Source organism: Typopeltis vanoorti, chromosome 23, assembly GCF_054136105.1.
Source record: "Typopeltis vanoorti isolate ZY-2024b chromosome 23, IOZ_Tvanoo_1.0, whole genome shotgun sequence".
NCBI lineage: Eukaryota > Metazoa > Arthropoda > Arachnida > Uropygi > Thelyphonidae > Typopeltis > Typopeltis vanoorti.
The window spans coordinates 10,962,659-10,982,760 of NC_143571.1; the positions used below are offsets into that span (position 1 = coordinate 10,962,659).

General features: G+C 34.1%; 1 protein-coding gene across 1 annotated transcript in view; it reads left to right on the plus strand.

Annotated features, from left to right (window-relative positions):
• LOC150093613 (adenomatous polyposis coli protein-like) overlaps positions 1 to 20,102 on the plus strand; it is a 372,524-nt gene that overhangs the window by 79,693 nt on the left and 272,729 nt on the right. Inside the window, exon 3 of the mRNA XM_090413231.1 lies at positions 10,145 to 10,224. The gene's annotated coding sequence lies outside the window, so the exon portion shown is untranslated. The remainder of the gene's footprint in view (positions 1 to 10,144; positions 10,225 to 20,102) is intronic.

Here is a 20,102-nt window from a genome sequence, read left to right on the forward strand (position 1 = left end):
CTGGACGCTACGTTCTTTAGCAAACTGCACACCTTCCCTCTCAAAAGACAGGAATTATAAATGAAATTAAATGGCTTCTCAGAAAGGACTACGCAACATCTATTTGACTACTACAAACCTAACCTAAACAACCAGGAAACAGTATGTCGAGTTTCACTCCCATAATTTCAGGTGTTGCAGAACGGATTTCCAGAATTCTGAAGAAATATGATTTATTGTCTTCTTTTATACCTATCAATAAACTCAACTTGTTTCCCATTTTCAAAAGATGGGATGCTCAATAGATAAGACAGTACAAGAACATCAATCATGTATTTACCACAGGAAATCTGGTAAATCTGGATTTATCAGATTAACATGGCTAAACATGGAATAGACACTGACTACAATATTCTTTGGTCTTAAGCACACTTACTACATCGCTGTCGATACAAATTTTTAAGTTTATTTAAGGAGAGTGCTGAACTTGACCACCCAAACTTGAATTGGAATGACTGCCTAGCTTTATCAAAAATATGGGACAGTCTAATTAGAATAATGCATTATTAATGTTTTTTTAAACTTGCTATTAAAACTATGAATGGTCTTTTATGAAATCAGTTTCTCAAGAAACTAACAAGATTCTGTATCTTTTGGGTGAGCTGTTGAGTGTGATAGTATAAATTATTATTTTATTTTATATATTTATTTTTTGCAGTTATGATTACCTTTTCCTCAGCTATATGATTATGGTTCCATAAGTTTTCTGACCTGACTTTTAGAGGTGATAGAAAGAAAACAACGGCCTCACTTTTCAACATAATCTACCTTTGCTTTAACACACTTTCAACATCTTTGAATTAACATTTTCATGCCCTTGAAAAAAATAGTCTGTACTTTTGTCTGCAAAATGGCTTGAAACAATCTTTCATCTCATTGTCATCTGAAAATTTTCTTCCTCAAAGGTCTTTCTTCAGTTTCAAACACTCACCCTACAGCCCAGATCTAGCACCCAATGACCACTGGGTGCTAGATCTGGGCTGTAGGATGGGTGTTCAATCTCCTGTAAGTTGTCCTTCATTGCAGCCTTCAACAATATCTGTATGGACTGGAACATAGTCATGAAGCAGGCAAACACCATGACTCAGCATCCCTCGTTTCTTCTCCTTTATGGCATCGCGCAGTTTGTGCAGAAGTGCAGCGTAATATTCTGCATTCACGGTGATATTCCTTTCCTTGAAGTCCGTCAAGAGAATTCCCCGGCAATCTCAAAAGATTGTTGCCATGATCTTCTTGGTGGGACTGAGTGACTTTGGCTTTTCTTGGTGGTGCTTTGCCTGGTTTGCACCACTCCATGGATTCACTTTTGGAAAGAGGATCATAATAAAGGACCATGGTCTAATCCCTGATGACAATGGATTTCAGACTTCTCTCTGATTCCCTTGGCAAATCTCTAAAAACTTGCAGGAACAGGTCACATGATGCTCCTTCTGAATTGAAGAGAGAAGTTGGAGCATCCATCTTGCACTGACCTTCATCATGTGAAGCTTCTTATGCTTACTGAGATTTCTTTGAGCTTCAGCCATCTGTCATTCAGCAGTTCCTCCTCAACAAGAGTCACTTTTCCCCTCAGTCATCACTTCCACAGGCCAACCATCACGAGGATTATTTTTGATGCTCTCTCTTCTTAGGTGAAATTGTTTAGCCCATTCCTTAACGGTGGAATATGAAGGAGAACCTTTCCCATAAAACCATTCAATTGCTGTTTGGTAGCACTTGGAGAAAGCTCTTCTTTGGTGAAAAACTTTATTACAGTGCAGTACTCAATTTGTAACATTACAGTCACTTAGCATGCCATTTGTTAGTCAAATGAGAGCCTCCAACTGAACGAAGCAGATAGAGAGTTGAAACTGTTAAAGTAAGCTTCCCATAGATGGTGCTATCTCTTACGTATAGCATTTTAAAATTGGTATGAATTTTGTATGTCAGGCCAGAAACTTTTGGAACCTTTCTCATAACATAATGTCACTGGAAATATAATATCACGTGGCTCATTCTGTTTCAAATAAATCCATTGTTTGCATTCTACTGTGTGTGAACTGTTTTTGCCACCGAAAATGGTCTGTAAGTTTCAGACAGAAATATATAGTCTTGTAATCATATAAATATTACCTTTGCCTTGCGTTTTCATGTAAATAATTCATATAACTATGGCACAAGTTTCTCTAAAAGAAAGAATTAATATCCTTTGTAGAAATGTTATTTTCTCTAACATTCTTATTCTTAAAGATCTTTGCATTTGTTCTGAAAAAAATTGCAGTGTCTTTCTGATGAAAGGGTTGCTTTCTTTGAAAGGATTTTGTAACAGAAAATGCAGTGCTAGTTGAGGTCTTTATCTGCTGTCCAGGAAAATCCCAGTTTTTAAAAAATAATTTTTTGCTGTTTTTTTTGTTTTTCTTTGCAATTTTCATTTTATTATTATTCATTGCTGCATTTATGTCAAGAATTTCTTTGCAGCCCTCTTTTTTATAAATAAGATACTCCTTTTGTATTAAGTTCATTTTTTTTTATCTTGACTGTTCATTGTTTCTTCACTATTTTGCACATCTTTTGTATTAATGTTTTCACAAACTTCACTAGATCTGCACTGCATAGCTAGTTTTAATGCAACATTCCATATTATCTCAAAGATAGTCAAAAAACATACAACATATGATTTTTGACTATCTTGTATTCCAGTTAATAGGATTGCTAAGTAAAAATAAACTTAATTTATTACATTACTTGTACATATGGAAACACTTACTTATTTACTTAATCCTCTTCACTCCACCTGAGAGCATAGGTCTTTCACTGCAATTTTCCACCGGACTCTGTTTTTTGCTTCTGCTTTTATTTGGTTCCAATTTTTATTAATATTTGCTATTTCTTTCAGTATTGTTCTTTTCCATGTTTCTCTTGGCTTTCCTTGTCTTCTTTTATCCTGTTGGTCCAATCTAGTGTCTGTTTTACTATTATTTTATCTTCTTTCCTCAACACATGCCCCAACCACCACCATTTTCCACCGGACTCTGTTTTTTGTTCTGCTTTTATTTGGTTCCAGTTTTTATTAATATTTGCTATTTCTTTCAGTATTGTTCTTTTCCATGTTTCTCTTGGCTTTCCTTGTCTTCTCTTATCCTGTTGGTCCAATCTAGTGTCTGTTTTACTATTATTTTATCTTCTTTCCTCAACACATGCTCCAACCACCTCCATTTCCTTTTGCGTATCTGTTGCAACATGGGTTTCTGGTTTGTTCTCTGCCATAGTTGTTCGTTTGATATTTGGAAGACCTGGACATTGTTAACTATCTTTTTAATTTAACATCCACATTTCTCATCCATACACTAGTATTGCTTTTACATTTGAGTGAAATATTCTTATTTTAGTTTTTATAGACAAGTTCTTGTTTTTCCAAATATTCTAAGTTGGTTGAAAGTTGAATAAGCAGCTGTTTCCTTCAATTTAATATTATTATTATTCCTGACACCTCCAAGGAGTCCGAAGACTTTATATCTTTAGTTGTTCCTCCTTTTACCGATACTATTGAACCAAGATTATATAAACTATTCTACTTTTTTAAGCGGTGTTTCTTCTATTGTTATTTGTTGATTTTGTTTTGCATTTATTTTCATCAACATTGTTTTAATTTTATTTATCCTAAGACCAACTTTTTTGGCTGTTCCTACAAGTGTTGTTGTTTTTGTTTTATATGTTGGTGTTTCTGTGAAAGTAAGTAGATATCATCTGCATTGTAGAGTTTGTTTTGAAGTAATCCTGTATTTCCATGAGATACTTTACTCATCACCCAGTCTATGATAATTAAAACCATAGTAGGGGAGAGTATATAATTGCCTTACTCCTGTGTTTGTTTTAAATGGTTCTGAGAAGGTATTTCCATGTATTAATTTAATTTTAAAATCTTCATACATTTTTGAAGTATTCTTATTATTTTTTCTGGAAGTCCATAATGTCTAAGTAGTGTCCATAGGAAAAATCTGTTTATACTGTTGAAAGCTTGTTCAAAATCAATAAAATTTAAATATAATATGATAATTCGTAAAGTAGCAATGTGGTCGGTGCATGATCTGTTGGCTCCAAATCCTGCCTGTTCTGGTCGTAGTTGTTTTTCTATTTCTCTTTGTATTCTTTTTAATATTGCTAGTATTTTACTTATAACACTCAGCAATGTTATACCTCTCCAACATTTGCATTGGGATAGGTTCCCCTTTTTTAGGGGGGGGGGTAATTTAACCACTAATCCAGTATTCCATTTCTTAGGCCACTCTTCTTTCTGCCATATCGAATTTAGTAAGGGATATAATATCTCTGCTTTATGATTTGGGTTTGCTTTTAATATATCACCTGGTATGTTATCTGCTCCCAGTTCTTTACCTGTTTTCATTTGAGTTATTGTGTTTGTAATTTCTATTTTTGTTATTTCATTCAAATTTATATCCAACAATGCATTTTGTTCATTTAATTCTATGCACTTATGGAAACTTATTATCAAAAATCAGACATTACCATTCCTGACTACATGTTGCACTTTGTTTCACATAGGTAGTGAGGAAAACTGTGCATTTCTTAGCATACAGTGGTGACGCAGTGGTTGATTGTATGTATCACTATACACTCTGTGTTAAGATACACTGTGTGTGCGTGTGCCTAAATATTATACATTATTATATTGAAATTATGTAAATTAAGTAATAGGATTTTTAATATTTCTGTTCTAAACTAATTTAAAAGTTACAAACTAAGATAAAAATATGTAGGCACATTTATTTACTAATAAAATTCTTTTATTTACTAATAAAATCTGGCCTGAGGTTCACTAGTGAATCTCAGGCCAGATTTTGAGAAAAGCTGTTCTAAAACATTCTTCAGTATACACAACTTACCTTTATACTGATCTCTCTTTGGTTCTTTTTCATTCCATTTTTCTTTCAACATCTGTTTTTTAATCTTTCAAGAATAAAGAACATAAAGTATGTCATTTCTGTATCAGTGAGGTTGTCAGATTCTTTTACTGATATCTCAATTTTTTTAATATGGTTCTGCTATTGATATCTGAAGTTTCCTCAGTACTTATTAATGTAAATCCAAAATTCATGAGCTATAATTCATTCATGCACTATATGGTAATTTATTTTTAATGGTATTAATGAGAACAGACTAATAAGAAAATAACTATTAACTTATTGCTGATATTTCGTTGGTATCTTCAGAGCACAAAAACAGTGTCATAGCATGCAAAACAACAATCTAGTATAATAATGGGACTAGTTTAAACTTTGCAACAGACAGCACAAAGACCTAATAGGCACAATCTATGTTGGGGAGGGAAAAAAAGAGAGACAAGTATTAATTAGATCTTAAGGTGACTGTCTCCCAAATTTTTGGTAAATTTATACAGCCATACTTATTGGGGTTTGGAGTATGTTTCAAGGCATATGTTGATTCCAAAAACAATCTCTCTGACTTATAATGACTTCTGTGTAGCACTTTTGTTTTTCTCCAATTGATCCTGTGTGCAGGGTATCTAAGGTATGGTATGCTAGCCCTGACTTGCCATAACGACTGTGCCGGATGTATATTTTATATTCACTGAGGCAGATGTACACAGTTCTTCCTGTCTGTCCATAGTAAGCTCGATCACATGCACAGGGCACTTCATAGATTCCTGGTTATGATGAAGAGATTCTGTCCTTGGGTGAATGGATAAGATTTGCCAATTTGACCTAAGGACAGGAAGAACTGTAGACACTGAATCATTTACTCTAAGATGTTAATGCCTGTGCTTATGAGCACATGGAAAAACTTTTTCATTGTATTGGGTTGGCAAATAAGTTCATTCGGTTTATGTGTTAGTACAAGTTTAACGTTGCTTCGCCTGTCGCTATTGTTGTGCTGCCATGCAATGCTATTGTGCAGTTGAAAGGCAGCATTTCACATAACCTTTCAGTGAATTTTCATTCGGCCTACTTCAGTTGCGTGTGTGTAACATATTTTTAGAAATGGAAGGAAATAACATACATTACAGGCGTATTTCGCTTTTTTATTTCAAAAGGCAGATGAGCTGCAGAGGCCCATAAAAATATGCAGCGTATATGGGGATGGTGCCTTAACAGAATGCGTATGCCAAAAGTGGTTTGCCAAATTCCGTTCTGGAGATTTCGACCATCAGCGATGTCCCTCGTGCCGATCACCCAACCGAGGTTGATTCGAGTGTTGTGAAGAATATCATTGACAAAAATCGTCACAAACAGTACGGGAGATTGTTGCAGTACTGAACATATCCCATACAAGCATTGAAAACCATTTGAACAAGCTGGGACATTTCAAAACTCAATGTTTGGGTGCTGCATGACCGAGGCCAATATGACTGCTTGCATATATATCCATCTGTGATTTGCCACAATGTTGCGAAGAAAACGACCCATTTTTGAAGCAGTTGATTACGGGAGAGGAAAAATGGGTCGTGTACGATAACGTGGTACATAAAAGATCATGGGGGCACAAGAGCGAGCCACCTCAAACAACCTCGAAAGTGGTTGTTTGAGGTGGGGTTGTTTGAGGCACGGGCCAGTTAATGCGACTGGCCCATGCAATTAGCACAAAGGAATTGCCAAGACAACGGCAGATCCCACACTTCGTTAACAACCTGGAGTAAATTGTTATGTCTTGGCTGGGATGTTTTGCCGCATCCTTCGTAGTCGCCATACCTGGCACCTTCTAATTACCACTTATTCCGATTGTTGCAGAATTCTCTGAATGGAAAAACCTTCGCTAATGAGGAGGCTGCCAAAAGACACCTGGATCAGTTTTTCGCCAGTAAACCTGGCGTTTTATTTTTATGAATGCGGCATAATGTAGTTGGTGGACAGATGGCAAGAGGTCATTGATAAAGAGGGTCAATATATAACTGACTAGTATGTATTATTGTTTCATTCCACTCTGAAAAACCAAACTAACTTATTTGCCAACCTAATATTATAAAGGTCAAATTCATTTTAGACAATTAAAATATTTAAATGGTTCTTATTTAGAATATATGAAGATGGACTTTCTGATCACTTTGCATTTAAATTCAGAAGTATGCTTAAATAGGTTATTTAAAAATATTGCTTATTTAAAAAAAAAAAAAAAATAGATCTATTCAGTTTTATATTCAGCTCAGCAAGTTTAATGAGATCATTTCGTAATTTTTCAAATTTTAAATGAGATGTCTGATGTATAATGTGAAATATGAACTGTTACTTAAATGTTCATAATAGCATAAATTGAAAATACTTTTTCTGATTTGTTTTGCTCAGTGTAGTGTTTTCTTTAGCATGATCTCTCAGCACTGTTAGCATTTATCATGTCTGTTGATATAAACAAACAAAAAAAGTTTGTGCATAGGAACAAGGTAAAATTTGACATGCCTGGGTAGCATGTCAGTGATCCAGCCTTCCAAGTATGTCAGATGACTCCTAGAAAATCACTCAACTTCACTGTTTTATTAAGCCTAGAATCACTGACTACTTTTATTACAAGAATCATTAGGGTCAAAATTCAATCTGCTGTAACTCCACTTCCAAATGGATTATTAGCCTACCAGGTTTTGTCAGAAGTATTCAACAAGGCTGCCAAATATAAAACATTTAATAGAAAAACTAGAGCACTTCAAAAATAAAGAAAAACACAAAAGTACAACTTGACTGGTCATTGTTCATCATTTTGACCAGATTTAGAATATAGTTTTTTTACCTTGCTGAAAGGGGAGGGGGGGGAGAGAAGCCTTTGAAAAAAATTACGGGATTAAAATGATGGGTTTGTATGTGAGGGATTGCATTCTTCAGACACTTAGCACTGTTCAACTGATTTCTGCCATATTTGGAATATACCTGTTTTTGCCATTACTTTTGAAATATTCAACCCAATCAGATCAAAATGAAAGATTGTGTAGGATCACTTCCTACTTAGGCACCTCTACATGTTTTTGACTAAATTTGGAATATAGTTGTTTCTTAAGTGGTGTAAAGTTCTCTAAAAGACTTCAGCCAAATTAGCTGTAAAGAAGCTTTGGGGAAACACGTCCTCCATAAACACCTCTTGGTGTCATCATGCAGTTGTTTCTGATCAGATTTGAAATATGGTTATTTCTTCTGTTGGATTTTGGATTTTTACCTACCTCAACAAAAAAAAAAAAAAAAGTATTATCTTAATAATTTTTTACATCATGTGTATCTCAAAAAATTATTTTTTTTAAATATGTAAAAAACGCTGAGTACTGTGGAAATAAGAGCACCTGCAACTTAGTGACTTGCTGACTTAATTTTGTGTTTTATTGTTAAGAATATAAATACCCTCAAAATTTGAGCAGTGCTATAACAGCAGTATTCACTAATTGTTAATAAGAATGATGTCTATATACTAGCTTCTGAATTGCTAGTCAACCTTCTGCATCCTCAGTACTTGGCTCATTTTTTTGACATACAAGATGTATATAAAATGAACTATCAACATAAACTTCATTGGATCCCAGCACACCTTGTGGTATGCTACTTCACAATTCATCAAACTTCATTCCATACGTTAAATCTATTTTTGATAATTGTGTGTTATCTCTGACTTGCCTGTTTTAGGAAAGAAACATCAGTTTCTAGGAGAGTGGGTGTGTCAGGGGAAATGCCACAGACTGGCTAACGTTAGTTGAAAACGCTTTTATTTATAAAGGTTTCTAATGTCAAACTCAGTTTTTTCCATCCAAACACAGATGTATTCTTCTGTTTATGCTGTGTAGAGAGGCACAAATATCAGCATTTATTATTATTTTTTATTGACCCCAGTGCTGAATTTGCACAAATTGATAAAACTTGGAATCAGATTTATTTAACTACGCTTGGTCGTCGATTTATGACCGATTTCCGTTCTGGCTGACAGGTCATAAGTCAATCTGGTCTTATGTCAGCCATATATTTATTAACAGTATTCTTTAACCTTTCTAATCTTTTTATCATCTTTATAATTTATTTTTATAATCTTTTAAATTTATAATTATGTATATTGTACATAATGTGAAAAATAATACTGTACATACTGTACTGTAAACACATCAATACAATCTAAAATTAACGTAAAAATTAATAGAGTACAAATGAAATTTACAAAATTAATTTTGTAAAAATTTTGTTCACTTTCTTTCCGCCTTTATACTTCTGGATAACTTTCATTTTACACTCTGAATCAATAGTTTTCCTTGACTTCTTAGCATGCGTATCTGTAGATGAAGGCATTTCCCTTTTACTAGACATTTTATGGGTAGTATTTCAGTAGAATTTTAATTAATACACCACACGCAACAGATGCTTGAAAGCGACTGAGTGTATGTGAGAGATAGTTATTGTACGATAACTATCGTATTCCATAGTTATCGTACGTGCAGCTGCCTGATTTATTATTAATTTATTCATTAATTTATTATTTTTTTTGTGGTTGTAAGTGTGGACAGTTGTAAGTCGACGACCAAGTGTAATTGGTTGTCTCTCTAAATATGTTGAGCATAGTCACTGTGATACCTACTTGCACCATTCTCTCTTCTTTGGTGCATATAGGCAGCAGAACAACTGTGTTCATAGTTTAGCATAAACTATACTAATTTCGACAGACATCTGATTAATAGTGATTTTGTTTTGGAGGTATAAAGAAATCTATCTAAGACTTGCAGCAATATAGTAGATAGTATTGTGGTACAATGAAGTTTATCAAACACTTAACAAGCATCATTGACAAAGTACAACCCCGGTGACATTCACGTCAACTTATACATGTAGATATGTGAAATCTATATCTATTTTACTGCAGCAAAACATATTAAGCCATAATTTTGGGGAGAATTTCTGTACCTGGTATATTCAGTCCCAAAAAAATAAAATTATTGTAGGCTGTTCTTTTTTTTGATACTTTTAGAAATGGAAAACCCAAATCAACATGAATCACTAAATCTATTTGAATATCTTCACAGGTATTTTTTCTTAAAGTTTAGATAGTGTATTATGTTTATTGCAAGTGCATTTTAATATATTTATTAGAAGAGTATCTAATCTGAGTTATCCAAATTACTTTTTTGTTTGTTTAGAACATACCCATATAAAGAAAATGATATCACATAAAGTAGACATTTTCTGAAGATGGCTCAACCACTTAAAATCTTGCAAAGTAAGAATTTTTTATAAGATGCTTTTCTTTGTTAAAACTTTGTTAGGACATTCTGCATTTTAATTTAATTTTCAATTTCAGTTTAAATTTCAACCCACACTCCCATGTTGGAATTGTACTGTCTTCAGCATAATAGTAGCTTGTTGCCATCCATTTTTACCCTTCATAAACATTTTGTAAACATGTTGAATTGTTATTTTAGTAAGTTGTAACCCCCCCCCCCCCAGTCTCCTGCACTGAGATTGCTGAAATTATAACATATTAATATATATTGCAAAGCTTATTTTACTGGAATGGAGTTTCCTTTATATATATCAGAATTGTAGGCTACAAACTTAATAAGTATATATAGTATTTTATGTTAGAAGGCATATGAATTTTTATTTGGAGATGAAGACAATGTTACATTGCATGAATTTGAAAATGGTGCTGAAAAACTATATTAAATTTAAAATTACATAAGAAATAAGAACCAATGAATAAGGTGAAATGGCTAGAATGAAACACAAATAATGAAAATGGTAAAAGCAATGACTCACAAATTATGAATTTAAAAATAAATTTGTGTGTGTGTGTGGGGGGGGGGGGGCTTTAAAAGCATTAAAAAAAAATTATTTTCTGAAATGGCTAGTACACCTTTATACCACTGGACTGGTATGTCACCAGTGGTATAAAGGTGTACTAGCCATTTCAGAGAATTTAATTTATATATATATATATATATATATGATATTATAATAGAACAAAATTGTATTCTATTAAAATCATTGCAATTTTAAATCTATTAAAAATAATAAACCAAATAGCCAACTTATATTGGCAGACTTTTAAGTTTATCAAACAATCTTGGTAGAAAGACACTTAAGTTTGAATCTCATCTGGGATGTGAAGAACCTTTATGATGACTTTTCAACTGAAGATGAGTTAGCCAGTCTCATACATAGATGGTAGGTTGTCATATTCTGCAAAATAGACAGACAGAAAAGCGCACACACAATTTGCAGACATCTGCTGGCCTCATAGTTACTTTAACCATAAATCCAAAACAACTAATCAATCTTGGATAAACTGCAGTTATGTGAATTTAAAAAAAATATGCACAATTCATAAAATTGACTCAGGTCATATGAAAGTTGCAAGTAGTCAGCTGCTGGTTTAGGGTATTTATATTTTTAGGAAAAGTGTGAATGTAGAATACCATGGTGGTTGTACACAATTAAGTTTATTACTATTTATTAATAAACACACAGTTCCATAAGGAGCTGTTATGGAACTGTGATAAATGCAAATTGTGAATTGTTGAATAAATACTTTCCCAGATACATGTCTTCTTTTTCTTATTTTTTTCATTTGTACTGGGTGTCCCAAAATTCACGCAAGATTTAAATTTAGCGCCATTTGTGTTGCCAATGAGAAAAAAAGACAGCATGACAGCTGACAGTTCAGGGTTATTAAAAATGGAGCGCTACACGAAAGAACAACGCATTTTCATTGTTGAGCAATATTTTAAAAATAATGAAGGTTTGGCAGCTACAGTTCGCAATTTTCATACAAAATATGGTCATAATAGTGATTTAACTTCAACTGTGAAAAGATTAATTAAAAAATTCAAGGAAACTGGATCAATTAGTGATCTTATACACTCTGGCCGTCGTTCAACAGAAAACATCGAAGCAGTTCGTGAGAGTGTTGCTGAGAGTCCAGGAACATCAATTCGTCACCGTGGTCTTGAATTGGGCATTTCGAGAAGCTCTCTACAGTGTATTCTCATGAACGATTTGCATCTTTATGCTTACAAAGTTCAGTTGACTCAAGAACTGAAGCCTATTGACCACACACAGCAAAGAGAGTTCATTGAATGGATTATGGAACAACAACAAGTGGATTATTTTTCGAACAAAATCATCTTCAACGATGAGGCTCATTTTCATCTTGATGGCTTTGTTAATCGACAAAATTGTTGCATTTGAGGTTCAGAAAATCCACAAGTGATTGTTAAGAAACAAATGCATCTGCAACTTGTCACTGTTTGGTGCGGATTTTGGGCTGGAGGCATCATCGGTCCATTCTTCTTCGAAAATGTGGCTGGTAAGGCAATAACAGTTAATGGTGCTTGCTATCGAGACATGATAATCCAGTTTTTTGTGCCTAAATTGCAAGATATGGATGTGGACGGCATGTGGTTTCAACAAGATGGTGCCACATGCCATACAGCCTGAGAAACAATTCAATTACTGCATGAGTCATTTCCTGGTCGTGTAATTTCCCATTTTGGTGATCAGAATTGGCTGCGCAGATCATGTGACTTAACGGCGTTGGACTTTTTTCCTTTGGGGTTTTTTGAAGTCTAAGGTTTATGCCAACAAGCCCACGCCTTGAAGGATGAAATTGAGCGCTGTATCAACGAAATTCAGCCACATTTATGCAAAACGGTCATGGAAAATTTTGACAAAAGAGTGCGTATGTGCCAGCAAAGCCGTGGAGGCCATTTACCCGATATGCTATTCCATGCATAACCCTATACTGTATACTTTATGAATCAATAAGAAATTACAATTTTTAATTAAAAACCTGTGTTTTCTATCAAAATTACTTCTTGCGTGAATTTTAGGACACCCTGTATAAGCTCCATAGTGATTCTTTTAAAATTCCATTAGCCATAACACCATGATCATTTAGTATTAATTCCATGTTCATATGAAGTCATTCACATTCTTTCTGGTTTGACATCATTTCCTGATACTGAACCTTTAAGATTTGTATTAGATAATATGAAGTATCTAAATTTTGTTCAGACACACCGCTTTATAAATTGTAAAGACACACCGCTTTATAAATTGACTGACTTGTGTTAATCTGATAATAAACAAAAATTGGAAAGAGACTGAGTTGTGATTAAAAGTATTAATTCCCTCCCTTCTTTACAGTAATGTAATGCTAAATGCAGTTTTTTCATACTTCGTGAAATTTAGTGGAATTCCTGTGCACCCCCTTGAGGGTACATGTCAGGAATTTGATGATGATGATGATGATGATGACATGCACTGATATGTCTTCAGAAGTTTCTAATTGTATGGTAGATTTTGAAGCATGGTGAAACACACACAACTCTACCTATCAATCAGGGGTACTCATTTTGCCGAGCAAACTGCATAAAAAGCACAAAACACACGTTTTGCATTTCTGCAAACCTAACGGCGATGCCATTTTTTTTATATCATGTGAGTGAGTCAGATTAATATATCAAGAAGTGCATCAGTGATAAGTAATCCACTAAATTTAGTTCTTCATTTTGTACCCAAAGGTGAAGAAACTGTGTAGTGCTTACCGCTCGAGTGATGTGTTGTTGCGTAACACTTATAAACGATCTCGCAATTTCCTCTCCACAAAGAGGATATAAAAATTGTTAAGTTATTTTTATAAGATTTAAAGCTACTATTAAAAGTATTTAACTTATATTTGTTATGCAGTATTGCTGAACTTCACTTATGTTTCATAATAGTAATGGAGACAATACACAAAGTTTGACAGTTTTTTTAAATTTTAAGAACTGCACTTATTTTCAGATCAGCAATATGAAGAACTTATCATATCTTTTACTTTAATAAATAAATTGTATAGTGAAATTTTTTTCTTTGCATGAAAATTTATTTTACATGCTCATTAGGAAGTCACCATTAAGCAGTAGTTTCAAACCAGTATCTGTATATGTAGACATCCAAGCAGCAGCTGTGAATGTTCTGAGTGAAGTTTTTTGTTGAAGATGGGAATGGCTTTTGAGAGGGTGAGAGTATAAAGTGTTAAAGAACAGAATCAGAGACCAATAGATTTATTTGAAATTTTTTTTTTCTTTCTTCAAACAGTGAATGACTACCATAAGATATGAACTAAAGATCTTCTAAATTATTTTTAAAGGATAGGTTGTAATATAGTTTGGAGAAAGTTATTTTTCTTTAATCTGTACTAAATTATTATTAGCATATATTTTAAAATCAAGATAGTTCAATCTAAATTGTTCTCAGGGGGAAATTTTTTCATCTGTCATTTGTCCAATTTAGATTATCCATAGTAAAATGTAGTGGAGAAGGAAGAAATAGTATTTCTAAGACAAAATTTAGAAATAATTCAAGTGGAAGAATTATTTTATTTAAAACTGTCAGATTAAAATTGTATGCCAAGATAATAGTTTTCTTTTTGGATTCATCCCTCCCAGAAGCAAGGTTCAATGGTAAAACTTTTACACTGAAGCTTGCTGAGGTAGGACATGTTTACTCTTTTATAAATTTAGTTTAATCCTTTATCCAAGTGTAAGCAAACAAAGTTTGCACTTGAAGTATTTTCAGGACTAAGGCAACTCGTGGTAAAGGTGGACCAAGTTCTCATCACTCCTTGTCTTAGTATCTCCCATAATGCAAAGCACATCTCCTTGCAGACATGTATAATGCTCTGCATTAAGGGAAGGGCCACTACCTAGACTGGTTTCGACCTTTATTGAGGTCTCGTCAGTGGGAGCCAGACCCAGAGGTAGTGATACTAAGGTGGAAGCAATGGAGAAGTCATATTTACCTATATGTGTTGCCAAACGGTGTCTCACGTTATTATTAAATTACTCTGGATTTAGAGAAAGATGTTGGAAGTTTTTTTTTTCCAACATGTTTATTCTTTTGTTTTCAAGTTAAACAAAAAAAAAGAGATTCTCCTTTGAAGATGGATGTTTGATTGAATTGAAACAAATTCTTATTTAAACTGATTGCATGTACATATGATTTTAGTGAAAAACTAATATTTTGTAAACCTTAAAGGGTTTTTCTTTTTGTTTGTTGTCAAATTTGAATTTTTTTTTTTTTTACATTCTGAAATCAAACTTAATTTGTATGCAAGAAATACCTTATGAAATTTTTTAAAATCATACTTATGTAAATAATTATTTTTCTCCGTATTATAATTCTCTTTTCTTAATATAAGTGAGAACTTTCCTTAATGGTTACTTGGTGATCAGCATTATTATAAAAATTATGGAAACAGATACCGTGTTTAAATTAAAACTTCAGTTTAATATAAAAAAAAACAAAATAATTTGGGCAAAGTACCTGTATTTGTCAGATCTTCAGTACACTTTGGGATGCTTAAGGGGTCAAAGCTGTATAACTGAGAGGAGACTTCCACATAGCCTTTAAAGGAATGCGGAGAACCGACCAGGGCTTCTGACCTAATGTCCAATCCTCACCTTCTCGTGGTGCACTCTGTTGGGTATCTACTTGGATACTGAACTAACGAGGATGGGCTGGTAATTTGGGATTTAGCCGACCAAATTGTATGCGTATTGGTTAAACCAAAATAAAAAATAATGGTACAACATGACAAAATTTCATGCCAGCTGGGGCATCGCTTGGTTAAACAAGGCCCCCGTTGTTTTCGCCAGGGAACCAGAGGGAACAGCGAAGTCAGCTACTGGAACAAATCTGAAAACACACCCCAACTCAACACCACCAGAGTTAAAGATCGGTACTATCAAACATAAGAAGCCTGAATGGCAAAGAAATGAAGCTAGCTGAGGAATTAGATAAGTACCAGATCGTGACTGAAACAAAAAATACAAAAACTGGTGATCTTTCTGAGCAATAAATACAAAATGTTATATTCAGGCAATGACATCAAGGAAAAGGAGTAGCCATAGTATTCAACACAAAATACGAGGCTAATCTTCTTGAATGGCAGTCAGTCAGTCTCAAGTAGAGTAATGTGGGCAAACATGAGAATGGGGAACTGGACAATGAGACTTTTTGTGCCTATGGTCCCACAGAAGGTTCTACTAAGGTAGAAGTGGAGGAATTTTTTGAGGCTTTAGAGAAAGCAACTGACACAATGAAAAAGGAAAAGTTGGTCCTTGTTGGGGATCTGAATAGCAGAGTAGGAAATGATTGTGAGACATACAAAAATGTTTTGGAAAAATTTGGAGAAAAAAGCAAAGCTAACAATAATGGCAAATATCTGTGATTTCTGCTCAGGACATGGACTGGTTACTACTAATACCATGTTCCAACATAAAAATGTGCACAAATTCGCATGGAGAGAAGAGGCAAGGAATAAGAAAAGTCTCATTGACTATGTCATTGTTCATAGTGATGTTTTCTCCCTGGTGCAGGACACTAGAGTGTACAGAGGATTTGAAATTGGAAGTGATTCCACTATTTAGTCTTGAGCAGGATAAAATTGAATTATATATTGAAAAAAAAATAACATGTAAGAAAGTCTTAAATTGAATAAAAGTTGAGCAGCTCTCAGATGTGAACTGTAGACTAAAATACACAATGATTATTGAAGAAAAAATGAAAGATTTTGAGAAAAGGAACCAAACTTTAGAGATTCAGTGAGCCTTGAAGAATTGATTCAGCTAGAGAGCCATGTGGTGAAGTTGTCTGCAAGGATAGAAAAATTAGAACTGCATGGTGGACACAGTTAAAGAAGTTAAAGAGGCAGTGAAGGAAAAGAAGAAAGCATATCAAAAGTTCCTGGCAAATAAGTCAGCTTGTGTTCTTAGAGAATACTGAGACAAATGCAAGAATGCTAAACAGTGTGTAAAACTAGCTAAACAAAAGTCATGGGAGGACTTCGGCAAGAACATACAAAATAAATATCAAGAAGGTGGCAAAATATTCTGGAGGTTGTTGAAGCTTAGAAATGGAGGAAAGAGTACTGTAATAGGAGTTAGAGATGATAAAGGTGACATGAAAATGGGAGGAAAAGATATTCTTGAAGTATGGAGTAATTACTTCGAAAAATTGCTAAACGAAACAAGCAGTGATAGTACAGTGGTAAAAAACACTCAACAGGCATATAGTCAGGAATACATATCCATACTTGAAGTAGAAAAAGCCATAAAAGGCTTGAAATGTGGAAAGGCAGCAGGAGTAGATGATATTCGACCAGAAATGCTGAAGTATGGTGGTATAAAAGTCTTAGAGTGGCTGCACTGCATATTTCTGAAAGCCTGGACAGAGGGATGAATTCCTGATGATTGGAGTAGAGCTCTAATAATAAAAAGGGAAATAAAACCGAATGTGAGAATTACAGAGGTATTTACCTACTGAGTGTTCCTGGCAAGATCTATGCAAGTATACTCGAGAAACGTGTGAGAAGAATTGTGGAAGAAAAACTGGGTGAAGAACAAGCTGGATTCAGGCCAAATAGAGGCTGTCAGGATCAAATCTTCACTTTACGACAAATAGTCGAGAAAGCATGAGAATATAACAAAGATCTGTATTTAAGTTTTATCGATTTGGAAAAGGCATATGACAAGGTGCCAAGAGAGAAACTATTCAATATGCTACAGTTATATGCTGTCAATACGGCATATCAAGCAATACTTAGTCTTTATTTGAGTTGTAAGTCAGCAGTTAGAATTGAAGGAAGTGCAGGAAGAGGTTAAATGTTAAATCTGGTGTGAGACAAGGATGTACATTATCCCCTCTGTTATTCATTATGTATATGGATCACATTATGGAGGAAAGTGGTATCAAACATGATATCAAATTTGGAGATGTTAATGTCATCTCTTTGCTTTATGCGGATGATGTTATACTTCTAAATAAATCTACTTCAAGTCTGCAAGATTCTCTGACTAAATTGAATAACTATTGTAATAGATATGGTATGAAGGTCAGCAATAAAAAGACAAAGACAATGAAAATAGGCAGAATCATTGAAAATGTCAACTGTGTTGTGAATGGAGAACCTGTGGAACAAGTAAAACATTTCGGCTACTTAGGCATGGTTTTTAGTGAAGATGGTAAATTAAATATAGAAATAGACAACAGAATCTGCAAAGCTGGTATGGTGGGAAGTCAATTGAATAAATTTATATGGAATAAGAGAGAAATTACTCAGAACACTAAATTAGCTGTATACAAGACAGTGTTCAAACCAGTTTTAACTAATGGATCTGAGAGCTGGGTCAGAAGTAAAACACTTGACCAAAGACTAGAGACCGCAGAAATGAGTCCTGAGAAAGATTAGTGGCGTGAACAGATGGCATCAATGGCAATATCATATTAAAAACAAGGATATTTGGAAAGAACTTAACATTGTCAGCATCCAGGAATGCGTTAGCAGAGCTAATCTCAAGTGGTACGGTCACTTAAACAGAATGGGTGAAGAAAGATTAGCAAGACAAGTGTTCTCTGCCAGGATGGCAGCAAAACGACCCAGAGGATAACCAAGATATGGGTAGATTGATACGGTACAAAGTGCCTTAGACGATAGAAATATAAGATCTGATAATGTTGACAAGGAACAGACTGATTTGGAGGAAAATTGTAAATAGGAAGTTAGTAATAATGTAATTTTTTTCATGTAATACTATCATATCCTGTACATCTCTTGAGGATACATGGCAGGAATATGATGATGATGATTACACTTCTAATATGCAGTGTGTATGCTGCATATGATGATGCAGCATACACACTGAATATGTGAAGGTCTAAATGTGAAGTGATTATTTTGGTTTATGTTAAACCGAGTTTACTTTAACATTGTAATTGTTTCCATAATTATGGTACGCCCCCTGTTTGTTGATCTCTGCTTGGCGTTTTGCCAAGAATAGTCGATTCATGCTGAATGGGAGAAAGTAGTGAAGGATGTACGAATTGGTTGCCAACATGTGAAATCACGTGCTTTCTTGTCTGTCGTTGTACTAGTAGTTGCTTGATTTCTGTTGTTGCTTTTTTGCATTATTTTTTTATTATTAATTTGTATGATGGATCCAGTATAGTCAACAAGTTCTGTTGTTAAACGTTTCAGTAGTTCTTGCAAAAGAATATTGAATAATGTGCTGACATTCTGCCAAAAAGAATCGTTATAAGGCAGTCTCCTTGTTTCCCTTTCTCAAGTCATAAATCGTGCAAGTGCGGGTATATCGGGGCTGACCGTTAAAAGAATTCATAGGGAATCAAAATGTGAAGTGAAGCCAAAATTTAAATCTCCTAAAAAAAGCTCCATCAAATCTACATCAAAATCATAGCTTTGAATGATTTTGATGTAGACATAAGAACTATTCACAAATTTTACGTGGTCGAGAAAAGAGTGCCAACTGTTCCGAAATTGATTCCTGTGCTTAAAGTTTTTCTTTTCCAAGGAAAATTAATTTTTTCTTTAAGGAAAATACTTCATGAAATCGGATTTTGTTTTAAAAAGTCCCAGAATAAATGGAAACTTATCATGGAGTGAAGTGACATTGTTTTATCTAGAACGCAGTATTTGAGAGCAATACGATCTTTCAGGGAGGAGAAAAAACCGATTGTGTATGTAGATGAAACTTGGATTGATAGTAATTTAACTTATGGAAAATGTTGGCAGTCTAAAGAACAATGTGGAGTGCTACAAACCGGAAATGCCTCGCTGTGCATAATAATTTTGTGTGCGGGTGGAGAAATAGCTTTTTTACCGAATTCAAACTTGCTATACAAAGCTAATTCAACTACTGGAGATTACCATGGGCAAATGAATTCTATGATCTTCCAAAAGTGAGCAGAAGAAAAACCGATTCCAAACCTTCGTAAAATTGCTGTTGTTATAATTGATAATGCTTCATATCACTCTTCGATGAAACAAAGTTCCAAATTGGTCTAATAAGAAGCAAGTTCTTATGGATTGGCTCTCTACAAATACCATTTCTCATTCCCCAGATATGCGAAAAATTGAATTGCTTAATTTGGTCAAAAGAAATTTGCCCACAATTAAACTATTTAAATTCGACACGATGCTCAAAGAGCATGGATTTCTAGTTTTGAGGCTACCACCATATCATTGTGATATTAATGCTGTTAAGTATGTTTGGGCAGAAGTGAAAAGTTTCATTCGCCATTGCAATGTAACTG